The sequence below is a fragment of the Oreochromis aureus genome, linkage group 12, assembly GCF_013358895.1.
Source record: "Oreochromis aureus strain Israel breed Guangdong linkage group 12, ZZ_aureus, whole genome shotgun sequence".
Taxonomy (NCBI): Eukaryota; Metazoa; Chordata; class Actinopteri; order Cichliformes; family Cichlidae; genus Oreochromis; species Oreochromis aureus.
The window spans coordinates 32,599,858-32,612,543 of NC_052953.1; positions in this window are offsets into that span (position 1 = coordinate 32,599,858).

Here is a 12,686-nt window from a genome sequence, read left to right on the forward strand (position 1 = left end):
AACAGACTGGAAACTGTGGTGTTGCTGTGCACGTGTCCTGAAGAAGATGATAATTTTGCACCTACACCTTTTTAGTGTGCAAATTAAGAAAATCTCTATGGAAATGTTAGTGAAGGAGGCCTAATATGAACGTTTTCTCAGTCAAAATAGTCACTCAGCGTTAGAGGTGGTGGTTTATTTTTCATATCTGTAAACTAACAAAGTCTAATAGATATGAAGTTCACTCTTTAAATGAGGAACAGACACTTGTGTCCTCAGTATAAGAGATCTTATTCTTGTAAGACCAGGGCTGACTCTACCAAATAATAAAACATGTACAATGTTTATTCTCCAGGACACAGACAGACACATATCAATTCTGCTGTTTTTTGCTTGATGTTATTATTGGACTGTGCTGAAGTAGCTTTGCATGATTCCCAGTCGAAAAGCTTTGTTTATCATATACTGGGCCTTTGTGCAGGCCCTTAGTGCATTTGCTGTTTTAAACAGCTTGATCATTTGGGGCTAAATAAAGGCGTGAGTGGAGTGAGTAATAAAGGAGTGAGTAGCCAAACAGATTTAGCCCAGGAAACAACACTGATGGATGTTGGAATCAATTCTGTTTGAGTTTGTCTAATGCTGGAACGCTTATTGTGTTGATACTGCATGTGTACATTTTTCAGTAATGCTTTAATCCACTAAATTCAGTTGTTATGTTACTGTTACAATTATGATGTTATTTGGAAAAGTTGGTCAATTCTCTGCATGAGGTGGATAGAAAGAAAAAACAAAACAAAACAACAACACACAAGCACACTTTTTTCTTTCTGTGCACTTCGCTGCAATCAGCTGATTTCAGTTTGTGTTAATGATGTGCAGTAACCACTGAGTTCCTTTCTGATCTGATCCCAGTAAAATTCCGGCTAGTATCAATGATACTGATTGGCTACTGATACTTTACACAAAAACCTAATGTGTTTGGAAAATCTAAATAAAAAGTAGTGTATTTCAAATTATACCTTTACAATGAATACAAGTGATCAGACTACTTGTTCTTATTGTTTGATTATGAAGAATTACCATATACAAAATAAAACCCCCCAAAAGTCAATACCTACATTTGAAAATATTCAATTAACAATCACTCAAAACAAATGCGGCTGACTGAAAATAATAATACAGCTGAGACGTTTTATAGATGCCTGTCATTATCTATCTGTCTTATGTATGAAATATTTAAGTTGTATTTTTATATTTTAAAGTCTATCAAGGCTATTTTACTGTAAGTATGCTGTATATTTCAATGACACCTAGCATATATAATCCATTTATCTGGGAGTGATATCACCCTAGCAGCACCTGTCCCTCTCCTCTTCAGTTCACCTCATCATAAACACTATTCTGTGTGATAACTTACTTTTGTTTGTGTTTAACAGTTCTGTGACCTTACCAAGTGAGTGAATGAGCACACGTGAGCCATGATGCATTTATACAGCGGTATTTCACTATGACAGGCGGAAGAAGTAGTTCCTACCAATCATTCAGATGGTCCCAATAATACAGGTACTTTCTACTGTGTTCTTGTTAATGAAAAACTACAAATTTACCCCAAATTACTAAAATATTGATATTTTAGGATGAGAATTGATTCTAGAACATAAATATCTGGTACTGGAAGAATTGATATTTCAGTATCGATCCACAGACCACTAGTTTGTGTGGAAGAGAAAAAAAATGTTGGGGTGGTCAAAAGCAGAAATGTGGACATTACTTTTGTTTTTATTGCTTTTAAGCACAAGAGTGTGATTTTAAAGTTCAAACTGCATTCAGGACAGAAGCAATGTATACTGCTAACGCAAGTTTGACTCTTTGCGAACAAGCTAGCCAAGAACCCAGCGTGATGATACAGCTGAGTGTGTGCTGAGCAGAGCCTGATCTTCAGTGATGAGTCGGCTTGTAGCTCCCGTTTGTACCTTTTGGTGTTTTCAGAGTAGAATCACTGTGACAATCGCTTCAAAGTCTCTTTGAGCTGGTTTAGCTTTGCTTTGTGTTGCTGGGTTTGTGGTCATTAATACTAGAAGAAACATTATATTCAAATTCAAAATTCAAATTCAAATTTTATTTGTCACATACACAGTCATACACAGTACGATATGCAGTGAAATGCTTAGACAACTGCTCGTGACCTAAAATAAAAGACTATGAATAGGATAGGAAATAAATATGAAAATTAAAATGAAGGGTAAATTTAACTAGGAAAGAATAAAATAAAATATAAAAATTAAAGTTAAAAATAAAATAACTGTACAACAAAATACACAATATAGAAAATATATAAGAATATATGAAGAAATATAGAACAATAAGAGCAGCTGTACGAGTAATAAATGGTAATGAAAGAAATGTAATGTCCAGGGTTGTGCAACCCACATATTTAAGTGTCTTGTGCAGTGCAAATATGCTTAAAAGTGATTTATTTAAGTGACTTGTGATAGAGTGATCTTGTTAATCAATAACAAGATGGCAAATGTAAACAAATGTAAACAAATGTGCAGAATGTCCAGTGTGTGTGTAAAAACCATATGTGTGGGTCAGTACTATGTGGTGGTGTGATTGAGAGACCGTATCGCCTGCGGAAAGAAGCTCCTCCTCAGTCTCTCTGTATTGGTCTTCAGGGAGCGGAATCGCTTTCCTGACCTCAACAGAGAGAACAGTCCGTTGTTGGGATGGCTGAGGTCCTTCACGATCTTCCTGGCCTTGGCCCAGCACCGCCTGCTGTAGATTGAGTGCAGGGCAGGGAGCTCGGAGTGGATGGTGCGCTCAGCTGATCACACAACCCTCTGTAGAGCTCGTCTGTCCTGCATGGTGCTGTTCCCGAACCAGGTTGAGATGTTTCCCGTCAGGATGCTCTCTATGGTGCAGGAGTAAAAGTTCCTGAGCACCTTGGTGGGCAGTTGGAAGTCTCTCAAGCGTCTGAGGTGGTAGAGACGCTGTCGGGCCTTTTTCACCACGGTGTTGATGTGACAGGACCATGACAGGTCCTGCGTGATGTGAACCCCGAGGTATTTGAAGCTGTCCACTCTCTCCACTGGGCACTCGTTGATGATGGGGGTCTGGTAGTTCCTCTCCTGCTTAGTGCTGAAGTCCACTATCAACTCCTTTGTCTTACTGACGTTTAGAAGGAGGTTGTTCCTCTGGCACCAGTTCTCCAGATTCCTAATCTCCTTCAGGTAGGCCGTCTCGTTGTTATTAGGGATCATCTGATCATCATATGTGTATTTGTGTTGGTGTGTGGGACTGTAGCCTATACGTTTACATTATTATTTCAGGACATTTCATGAAGTAATAATAAAGTAATGTAATGGCAAGTAAGTAAGAAACATACTGCAAGCATTAATTTTAAGAAAAGTAATGAGTAACATGTAAGAAATTACTTTTCTTGGGTAACCCTCACAGTGCATTGTTGCTAAAACATGCCTTACTGTCTACTTGCAGAACTGCCATCTTATAAAAGAGACAAAGACATTTCAAATGAGGAGTAACAGGCACGCCTTTACTCATGATCACAGACACTGGGTTGCGGTATATTTCTGAGTAACATCTGTGAATCCTCTCAGGCTGCTAACAGCTTTCAACTATGAAGTTATTAACAACATGCTACCAATTTCCACCTGCTCTTTTCTCACAGCTGGATTGCAACAGCTGGATAGAAAGAAGGCTGCCAGCAAATACTTTTGTGTGTAGCTCCAAATGAAGCCGTAAAAGTGAACGGGAATGATGCTTTTGCTTGTTGCAATGGAGACTACACATCTATCTACAAGGCACAGTGTAACTCCACGATGGGATTTGTCTGAATCATTTGGTGTACTCTACAGTTCTGAAGTTCTCAGACTTATGTGTGTGTGTGTATACAACTGTGATTAAAAAAAAACAAAAAACATCTATCCTGTGGCACTACTGTTTATACAACCTGAGTATTGAGACTAAATCTCTCTATGAAAATAGAGGCGACTGCCAGTGTTACCACACTGGGGTATTGTGGGGTGATGTCTGTCTTTTATTATTCTCCTGGTGGACGACAGGCTTTTCTCCTAGTCATAGTTTTAATCATAACAAAGGTAAAGCCCCTGTGTGCTATAAAATCTCTACTTCATCCAAAGGGGAGCACTCTATCATGATTTATGATAATAGCATTTATTGCACTGGCTATACCATAACCTCATACACGTAAGCACAAGAGCGCACACTCCAGCATTCATGTGAACATTCAGCGTTGCCTCACAAATTAAAATCATTCATCTCTTTAGCTTGTTTCATTCAGTAAAGGCTCCTGGACCCATTTCCCACTCTGCTCATTCAAGGAAAATGATAAGAACTATTAGATGACTCAGTTTTTTCTGAAATGGCTTGCTTCTCAGCAGTAATGCTGTTTTTATTTCATAGCCCTCTACACTGAACAGTTCTAGTCTGGAGTTCGGTCGCATTAAGATGAACCTGTTTTAACATGAGCACACTGTCACTGTGGATGTGGACGTTGATGCTACACACTTGGTAATTCAGGGTTAATAGGGCACTTACATTTGATCACACAAAGTGCAACACATTGACGGTCTGTGGACGATTGTATTGTTAACTTGATTTTGCCTCACAGAGGCAAGGAAGGGCAGAGTGCCAAGTCAATGAAGGCGATATATGTACTGTGCCGCTCCAATGCTTTCAATAAAATTACAAAGTGGAGGAGTGCTGTGAACAGACATAGAGGATGTTAAAAACACACTAAGGCAATATAGCCTCAAAGAATAAAAGTGGTTTCTATTTATTTTAACATGCTGGCAGTGTCAGAGGGCCCGGGTCAGGAAGAAGGCATGTCATACTTAGATAATAAAATCTAGTGTTAATTCTGAATTTAGCTGTCCTTAGCTTTGCAGCAGTAACAGCCTGAAGCACTTGAACAACCCGATTTGGTTTGATGTGTGGATAAAAATGATTTAGATTTAGATATTCACTGGCCTAGTTCTTCCAACAGACATTAAAAACTTTGGTTTGCGTACATGTAAATGCAACTTTCATAGCTCACTGCTCTTCATCCTATACCTGCCTAACTAATGTGGCAATGTGTCATGGTTAATTATGTAGTTCTTATGTAAGACTGAGGATGGGAATGAAAAGGTCATTTGGAGAATTTTGGACTTTGAACAGTGCTTGTATGTCCACACTGTGTTTTAGTAAGCAGGTTTTTGTTTTTATGTGCAATATTTCTGCTGCTAGTTTGTTACTATTCCACTGAAAGACAGGAAAGAAAATATACTTAGATATACATGATGCAGGCTTCAAAAACAGAAAAATGTTCTGTGGAGAGGAAAATGGCCTGACTTACAAACCAAAATGCATAACACGGAAAATTTGACTTCCTTACATGGAACGCCATAACAAAGTGGACGGCATAGTAAACAGAAACATCTGTGCTGAGTAAGGCCTGGAAGTCCCGAGGGAGACAGGAGACGCCCCCTAGGGTGATCAAGAATGGACGAGCTAAGATCGCGTGGGGCTTCCAGATACAGATGGACAAATTGGTGGTGGCTAACCAACCGAACATAGTGGTGGTAGACAAACAGAAGAAGACGGCCGTAGTGATAGATGTAGCGGTTCCAAATGACAGCAACATCAGGAAGAAGGAACACGAGAAGCTGGAGAAGTACCAAGGGCTCAGAGAAGAGCTTGAGAAGATGTGGAGCGTGAAGGTAACAGTGGTCCCTGTGGTAATCGGAGCACTAGGTGCGGTGACTCCCAAGCTAAGCGAGTGGCTCCAGCAGATCCCAGGAACAACATCAGAGATCTCTGTCCAGAAGAGCGCAGTCCTGGGAACAGCTAAGATACTGAGCAGGACCCTCAAGATTGTTTTAAAAAAATTCCAAGCAGTTTATCTGCATAGGCTAAAATTACGTTTGTACAGCTGCTCGTTAATGCAACTGTCTAATCAGCCAGTCTCATGGAATCAGCTCATTGCATTTTGGGCTTGTAGACAAAGACATAGAAAACCTGCTGAAGCTCAAACTGAGCATCAGAATTCAGAAGTGACTGAACGTGGCTGTTGGTGTTGTGACAAGTTGGTCTGAAACTGTTTTCCTGCTCAACTATCTCTAGAATTTACAGAAAATGGTCCGAAAAACACAATATCCACTGAGGGGCAGGGCAAAAATATGTGATTGGTATCATAAGTCATAAGAGAATGGAGAGTTACTCAAATAACCACTTACTACAACCGAGCTATGCAGAAAAGCATTTCTGAATAGAAAACATGAAGCAGATGCAGTACAGCAGCAGAAGACCACACTACATACCACCTTTGTCAGCTAAGAACTGGAAACTGAGATTGCAGTTTTAAGTGGCTCATCAAAATTGGACAAAATTGAAGACAGGTAAAACTTTGCCTAATGGCTCTTGATTTGTGCTGCTACATTTGCATGGTATGGTAATTTGGTGTAAACAACACAAAAGGTCCATGGACCTTTAGCATCAAACTGTTTGAGCTACAGCCACCATTGGGGTGGCTGTAGCTCAAGCACCACGTTACAAAGCTCTGATCATCTCGAAGTGGTTTCTGGAGCTTAACAATGAGTTAACTGTACTGAAATGGTCTTCACAGTTATCAAATCTCAATTCAGTAGAGAACCTTTGAGACGTGGTGGAAAGAGGAGACTCATGTCATGGATGTACCACCGACAGAACTGCAGCAGCTGTGTGATGCTATCAAATCAACATGGACCAGATTCTCTGAGGATTCTCTGAGGAATGCTTCCAGCACCTTTGTTGAATCTGTGCTATGAAAAACAAGGCCCAACCCAGTACTAGCAAGGCGTATCAAAGAAAGAGTCAGGTACATCTATGTTACCTCGGTTCTTCTATATTAAGCTCAACCTCAAAACTGAGATTTCTGTGCTTGGCCATGCTTGTTTTCACTGAGGAAGTCAGTCAGTAAAGGTTCATCTCGCAGACAAATTATGTCCTAAGAATCTCAGTGCTATTTTTAGCAAGTATTTGAAACATTAAGAGTAACTCACTTTTCAAATGTGACTTAAAAAAAAAAAAAATTACATACAAAATCCTTGCTTCTAGATTAAAACTGCAAAGACCACATTCTAGCAGTCACCCTCTCCATTCTGATCAAGGCCTTTAACTGCTCTTATTTTAAGGTTGCAGCACCTAAATTTTGGAACACCCTTACTCATCCCATCAAGCACACTGAATTTGTGGTCTTTTAAAAACTTAAAACAAATTATCCTATTAGTGACCAGTTTAAAAATCACTTTTCATATAACTTTCTTTATACTCTTTATGTTTCTTTAAATCTTATGAGTAAAGCAGCAATACAGCGTTTAGCAGCAGGCATGAGTCTAGATGTGCTATCCACATCTAGACTGAAACAGGAGCAGAGATATGGCAAGGAAGGGCATCAGATGAAAGAAACATCAGCCTGACTTTCATTTGAAATCTGATAGTCCAGCAGCATCATCAGCTCTCTCAGAAGTGTGACACTGCACATCCATGTAGTCCAAACCAAATCCACTCAGAAACTATCCTGATGAAAGAGTTGCAGCTGGAATGCGACTCCTCTCATGTAAAAACAAAACCTGCAACTGCAGGTGCAGGAAAAATGATTCGATTTGGCCCTGAGGTGCAAAACGCAACAATAAAAGAGAAAACACAATATATAAAAAAAAGACAGCAACCGAACAGAAAGGCAAACAATATATTACTTTAAAGAAAATAAGGGAAAAAGTTTCTTTTTTTTTTCATTGACAAATTTTTAATTTTCAGTTTTTCTGCCTTTCAGCTGCTTATCTGAAACTGCAACTGTCATCTCAGTGCTGACAAGTCCTGGGCTGATTCTTATCCCTCATGTTAGATTGGCATATGATCTTTGACATGACAGAGATCATATTTACATGATATTTAGCTACAAAAATGGTAAGCACTCCTGTAACAGATGGCCTTGCACTAAACAGTAATGTAAAAGGATGAAAAATGGAGCAAAGATTTTGCTTTCTAGGCTTCCTCAGGACTTGAAGTCAAACCCCACCCATGCCAACTGTACAGGAAAAATAACAGCAGTTTTTGTCTCTTAGCTTTCAGAACAACTACACTGTGGTAAATTAGTAAGACTGTCCATTTAAAGTGCACCATTATCAGCAGTGTGATCACCAAATGACAGATAGGTGCTGATTGGGTTACAAGCTAGGCTTTATTCCAGCCAACTTGAGTTCCTGAGCAGGATCTCTCCTTTGAGTTTGTTAATGGGATTGTCACATAAATGACTTTATGTGTTTATATGTGTAAAAACCACAAGCAGTACAGCCTTCATTCTCACAATATCAAACAATTGATTGTCCCAAAAATCAGAACAGAATTAGGAAAAAAGCTACTGCTCCTGTTTCCTGGAATAATCTGCAGAAGGAACTAAAATTATCAGATAATTATCAAATTATTAAATTATCACTGGTTACCTTGGGGGAGTTTAAGTCCATCTTAAAGGAACGAGAGAATAACTCTTTTACTCAGTGTGATTGTTTTTTAATGTCGCTCTTAATTGATCTGTTATTGTATATTTTTCACAAGTTTGTTTGGGATATTGTATTTGTTTTAAATGTTATGTACTTATGTGGTACATGTATTTTTGACTTTTGTTGCCATGATGCCAGGTCTCTCTTAGAAATGAGATTTTTAATCTCAATGACATTTTTACCTGGATAAATAAAGGACTAATAAATGACTAAGCTTTCAAAAAAATGTGTTTGTAATTAGCAGCTAGTTTAGTTTGCCGTGCGCCTTAGGGACACAGCTCAGTTAACAGCCAAACAAACAAACAAACAAAAAAACCCAAGTTGGCCAAGGGCATAATGCAGATATTGTGGTACTATGATGCAGGGCCGTGCAGAGACGTTTATAGGGGCGGGTGCTCAAAGCTAACAAGGGGCACATTGAACCAGGGTGAATAACAACAACACACATTCATCAAGAATCTAATATGGGATCGCATCATACTATATCACTGTTGTGAGGCAAAGCAAACGTAGCCTATGTTTTACCTGATGGGTACAATGTTGCTGTTGAGGGGTTGCTGCTGCTCCTGCTGCTGATAGTGTTGGAGGGCAGGGCTGTGTTGATCTGAGACTGTAGACATTAAAAAGTCCATAGGAGAGATGGTAGCTGATTAAACAAGTGTCATGAGATAATAACAAAATGCAAAGATTGGTGACAGCGCTTGGAACCATAAGGCAACAAAAACTGAGAAATAAACTAGACCCTGCCTGTGAATCACTCTTTGCCTCTCTTCCTCCTTCCATCCCCTCATTTCATCTATCACTCTCCACTTGCTGTCCATCTGAGAACAAGGCACAACTTGCTATTGCAATAAACTATTATTTAATTTTCCACACTTAATGATAACAGAAAAATGTTATAGAAGCAAAACATTTCAGTTGTGCTTATTATTATTTTTATCCTGGAATACCTCTCCATCAACTGGTACATGTGTTAATGTTACCTGTGCTCTTTGTAATCCAGCTGCTGAGGGATCCACTGCCTTTAGTAGCCTCACACAGCTCCTACTGTTTCCTCCTCATGTCCTTACCAGCCATGTCTGGACAATGTTATATTATGAGTAATAATTCAAAATCCATATACATAAACACACACATGCATGCACACACAGTGACATTTTAGACCTTCTTCAGAATACTGTATATACTGTGGGCACAAGTTTCCATCATGGTGCTGATCCAGAATCCTTCCCTTATTATTTATTACTAGAGCTACAATAATAAAGCAATGAGGGGAAAAAAATAATAAATTTATAATAATGTATTTATGATGATTCCATTTGTTTCACTATCCACTCTGTGCAGGAAGAAAGCTTATTACATTTTTAAACTGTAGAGATACAATAATTTTGCTGCTGTAAAATCAGCATTTTGTCTTATTTAAAATATAAATCTAATATAATCTGTTTCTTAATGTATGTTCTTTAAAATACAGTGTGTTTTTTAAATATTATAATTATAATAATCCATTATTATGTGGACATGCATATTAGATCGTTTTAAGTGAAATATAAGCCCTCCAGAAAGGCAGGAAAAGCCCTGTAACTTACTTTAAAACTAAATATGTTCCCTAAAACGGTGACCGAGCTACAGACCCATGACAGCCTTACCCAGTGAGCCAGCAGCTATGACCAGCACTACTTGTGCAGTTAATAAAAGGACAGGTAAAGTTTGTCGCGCTGTTGCACACACAGCACGCTCATTTGTTTCAGTTCGTCAGTTGCCACAAGACAGCTTACCAACGTGTACGTAACAAGCTAATACTCCTGTGTGCTTTAGACTACAGTGTACGCTGTACACCTACTTACTGGTTTTGTCGCATCAGTCTGTGTCTCCGAGTTAATTTGTGTTTCTCCTACAGCTCCGGACCGCAAAAAATGCGCGTGCTCTTTGTGAGCTCGTTCCCGGCTCGTAACCAGCGCGTTCTGCCGTCAAGGGCGATCATTGGTTAATGGTGATCATGTGACTGATGCAAGCCAGATCCTTTTATTTAGCAAAAATGTGATTAATAGTTAAATATTATTGTTGAGGGGCACAGACAGGACTCCACACGCACACACACATTTAAAAAAAAAATTTAAATTAAAAAAAAAATTGCCTCAACAAAAGGGCACTTTGGGCACCCATCAGGAAAGGGGCGGGTGCTCAAGCCCCTTCCGCCTCCCCCTCTGCACGTGCCTGCTATGATGATATCACGATGGTAATATCCTATTTAAATATAGCTAATGTGTGTGGCCTCCACAGCATATGTCAACATGGACCTGCACGAGGGAGCGTAAAGTAGCTTTGCCCTCTGTTGTATTATTTTTATGTAGTAAAAACATGAAAAATACTGACTGAAATACAATAATAAAACACTAACTTCGAAGTAATTTAACTGTAGAAGATGATTTAATCCAGTCCCGTTCCCTGCTGTTTGTACATTAAGATCATTTGCATATGTCTCCATGAAATTATGAGACCCTGTACTGATGGACAACAGTTGGTTTTATAAAGCCTTGCTTTCTGTTTGTGGTTGTAAATAAATTTTTTTAAAAACCTAATTCTGTTCTTTTTACTGTGATTTATAGATTGAAGGAGAGAGCTACATGGCGTGAGCAGAAACACAAATAATAATATGATTTTTGCAAATAATATAGGGTAAGTCTGCTCCTGACGTCAGCTTTAACACCATGGGTGGCAGAGCCTTTAGCTGTCCTGCACCGTGTATTTGGATCTTATTACCATTTCACCTCCGTCTGCTAGACTCTTTGACACAGTTCAAATTGAAGCTTAGTATCCGTCAATTTTCATTAATATGGTACATTCATAACATTCCTGGATTTTAAATCTCTTTGGTGATGTTCTTGTTATTAATTTTGTGGTGTAAGGCAACCTTGAATGCTTTGAAAGGCGCCAACAAATAAAATTAATTTCTTTTTTTTCTTTTATCTTTATGCTCTTTGTGTTTCTTTTTCCTTAAATTGTCATAACACCCCATGCCATATTTCTATGAATTTAACAGTCATGTCTTACTTGTTACAATTGTTCATAAATTCTATGATTTGTCTGTATGCACATCCATGTTCAGAGTGCTAAACTCCCTAAATTGTACAAGGACATGGGTTTAATTGGGCATTGGCTTCACCACTTCTGTGAAATAAATATATTATTAATATGTATTAATTTTTCAGTAGAGGGCACATGATTAACCCTCTCAGAAAATAGTGCAATGCAAAATGCAACATTGTAAATAATCAAACGGGATGACTGAGCATGCGTTGAGACATGTTGTCCTTGATTGTGTGTTTCCTGCAGCTGCATCCTATTCCCATCATCTCTCTGTGTGTACTGTATTTACTGCCCAGTCAGTTCTTTGTTCCTTGTCATTGTGTTGTTATCCCTTCCTGTTTCCTGGTTAGTTTGGTTTTCCATGGACTCCTGGATTTAGTTACCCTTTTTGACTTTTCCATGGACTGTTCTGTATTTATATGCCAATTAAAGGGACACTGTGGGTTTTAAGTCGACCTGCCGTATTTTCGTCTGCATTTGTGATCCACTTCCACACTCACACCTTTTCTCATTTTAAACATCTGATATATTTTTTATCTGTTACTTTGAATAAAATATGGGTTTAGGTGATTTGCAAATCATTTCATTCTGCTTTAACTTATAACTTGCATTTTGCACAGTGTCCCAAGTTTTTGGTTTTTGGAGTTGTTGTCAGACTCATATACTGTATATAAAAGACGGATATACTGTGCAGAAGTTCCTTAAAACTTCCTCCTTTTTAATGGCCAGCAATTACATATTAGAATTACAAAAAGGAATCTCAGTTGTTCTTTTTGGGTGTTATTAAATACAGTTTGATGCTAATTTTGCAAAATACTCTAACTCACATTAGAGTTAAAAACTTTGGATAAGCTTTTGCTTGATCCTTTGACTGACAAGTTCTTCTTTTATATGCAGTCTACTGTCAAGATTTGCACTCTCATGTCACCTGCAAGATGAGAAAAAGGCACAGCAGAGTAATAAACTACCTTTTTACCACATGAAAAGATTTGCCCCAAACCCTTCTTTTGTTACTGCCCCTCAGTCACTTCACCCTGGTGCTGTGTCTATCTCTTG